The sequence below is a fragment of the Tachyglossus aculeatus genome, chromosome 21, assembly GCF_015852505.1.
Source record: "Tachyglossus aculeatus isolate mTacAcu1 chromosome 21, mTacAcu1.pri, whole genome shotgun sequence".
In the NCBI taxonomy this organism is placed as follows: domain Eukaryota; kingdom Metazoa; phylum Chordata; class Mammalia; order Monotremata; family Tachyglossidae; genus Tachyglossus; species Tachyglossus aculeatus.
In genome coordinates, this window is record NC_052086.1 from 81,693,522 (window position 1) to 81,696,341 (window position 2,820).

The 2,820-nt window shown below is 49.9% G+C and overlaps 1 non-coding gene across 1 annotated transcript; it reads left to right on the plus strand.

Annotated features, from left to right (window-relative positions):
- Nucleotides 1–682: 682 nt before the first annotated feature.
- Nucleotides 683–820, plus strand: LOC119943086. The gene has a single exon (XR_005455568.1). It is a non-coding gene; the product is annotated as a small nucleolar RNA SNORA7 (small nucleolar RNA).
- The last annotated feature ends 2,000 nt before the right edge of the window (nucleotides 821–2,820 follow it).

A 2,820-nucleotide genomic window follows, 5' to 3' on the forward strand; every position in this document is an offset into this window, starting at 1 on the left:
TTCTAAGCGCTGGGGGGATACAAGGTGATCAGGTTGTCCCACGTGGGGCTGAGTCTTAATCCCCATTTTACGGATGAGGTAATTGAGGCTCAGAAGAAGTTAAGTGATTAAGTGACTTGCCCAAGGTCACACGGCAGACACATGGCAGAGGCGGGATTAGAACCCACGACCTCCGACTCCCAAACCCGTCCTCTTTCCACTGAGCCCTGCTGCTTCCCACGCTACTTACCATTAGTACAACTACTAGTGGTACTACTTCTACTACTATTGCTACTACTATTGCTGCTACTGCTACTACTAATAATAATAATTATGGCATTTATTAAGCACTTACTATGTGCAAAGCACTGTTCTAAGTGCTGGGGAGGTTACAAGGTGATCAGGTTGTCCCACGGGGGGCTCACAGTCTTCATCCCCATTTCACAGATGAGGTAACTGAGGCCCAGAGAAGTGAAGTGACTTGCCCAAAGTCACACAGCTGACAAGTGGTGGAGCTGGGATTTGAACCCATGACCTCTGACTTCAAAGCCCATGATCTTTCCACTGAGCCACGCTGCTACTACTTCTACTGCTACTTCCATGACTATCATTACTGCTGCAGCTACTATGACTGCTACTACTAAAGCTATTACTACTGCTACTGCAACTGTTAATTCTACTTTTATTGCTGTTACCACCACCACCCCTCTCAGGGTCGCACCTGAAGAGTTTCTAGTACCCTACCAGTCTCAGCTATGGGAGGGAGAGTCAAGCAGAGGCATACCCATTCCATTCCTAGCTTCAGTAGTGGTTAGTGAGTGGAAGGCAATTTGCTACAAGTCAAAACTCACCTGTGCTGGGCAGCAGCAGCATGGGAGAGAGTCGAGGGTGGAGACTCTGTTTTCACTGTGCAGAAGAAGGCAGTGATAAACCACTTCCATATTTTTAGCAAGAAAACTCTTTTGACCCACTACCAGATGATTGCAGATGTAAAGTGGGGCACTCTGGGAGAGATAATAATGATGGTATTTGTTGATGATGATGATGGCATTTGTTAAGCGCTTACTATGTGCAAAGCACTGTTCTAAGCACTGGGGAGGATACAAGGTGATCAGGTTGTCCCATGTGGGGCTCACAGTATCAGTCCCCATTTTACAGATGAGGTAACTGAGGCACAGAGAAGCTAAGTTCCTTGCCCAAGGTCACTCAGCAGACAAGTGACAGAGGCAGGATTAGAACCCACAACCCCTGGCTCCGAAGCCCGTGATCTTGCCACTAGGAGATATGTCCATGAAGCCACTATGGGTCAGAGACGACTCGACAGCATGAGACAAGACAAGACCAACAAAATCACCACTAGTACTACTTCTACTGTTACTCCTACTAAGAATAAGTAAGGCAGGGTTGGCAGCAGACACATAAGAAAGGTGAAACAATAAAAAACAGAAAAACAGCAAATAAGGAGTTAGCCCAGGAAGGCCGGAGCCTGTAGCTAGAACCGACAGCAGGGTCTCATTAAATGCTGTGGCCATGTCTAGAGGAGCTGAGCTTCAGGCACTGAGGTCAGGTGGGGCTGTCCAGAGTCCAGCGATTGCAGTGGCCACTTCCCCCTGGCCCACGGAGGAGGGGGTTAGGTCGCGGCCACGAGCCCGATGATGAGGGCAGTGGGGCACCCCAGGACTACACAAAGGGCCCGAGTGGACCCCTGATGCTGCTACACTTTGCTGCACACTGGGTATCACTCTGGACCCCTGTGGGAGGAAAGGTCCACCGGGGGACCCTTGATCTGCTGCTGCCGCTGGCAGCATTGGGTGTCCGAAGCCGGCCCTGCCCACACCCTGGTTATAGGAGTCGGGCCTTTCCGGCAGCAGGGCGGGGCGAGAGGGAGCCCACTGGCCTGCTGTGAGATGGGCTAATTGCTTAACCTCTCTGTCTGCCGGTTTCCTCATCAGCAAGACGGTCATGATAATAGCTGCCTTATTTCTAACTCGCAGGATTAAGTGAGGTAACTCATGTGAGGTCTCTGGTGGAGCAAAAGTGCTGTACAATAGAAGAGAAGCAGAGGTGCCCAGTGGAAAGAGTCCAGGCCAGGAGTCAGAGAACATGGGTTCTCATCCTTGCTCCACAACTTGCCTGCTGGGTGACTTTGGGCAAGTCCACTTCACTTCTCCGTGCCTCAGTTTCCTCACCTGAAAATGGGGATTCAATCTCTGTTCTCCCTCCTCTTAGACTGTGAGATCCATGAGGGATAGGAATTGTGACCAACCTGATCATCTTGTATCTATCTCAGCACTTGGTATGGTCCTTGACACAGAGTAGGAGCTTAAATATGATCATCATCATTATTATTATTAACCCCCCTATTATTATTTGGCAGGGACTGAGGGCTGGGGACAAGCATGGGAATTTCCCATCTGGAAAGAGGCCAGTTAAATGAGCTGGGGAAGAGTTCAGCTTCCACCTCCACAGTGCCACTGGGGCAATCAGTTTTCCTTCAGGAGGCAGCTTGGTGAGTCAGGGGTTCACACACACTCACACACATACACACTCTGTCCCTAAAACTTGGGGAAAACAGCACCACCTGCAGAATGTTATGGCTGGAAAAAGCGCTTCCACTTTCTTAGAAAAGATCTTGGCATCGGCTTCGGGTTTATTTCTCTACACATGTTGTAGTGTTGCCCGTGGAGTTTTAGAAAGTGTGTGAAACAGAGGCCAGTTGTTCCACTCAGCTCTGCAGCCTGCCTGTCTTCGTTAGAGTAAGCAGTGTTCCATGAGCCTGGGGGAGAACAGAACCTACCAGCTGGGGTAAGTCACAGCCGACAGGCTGAATTCCCAGGAAGA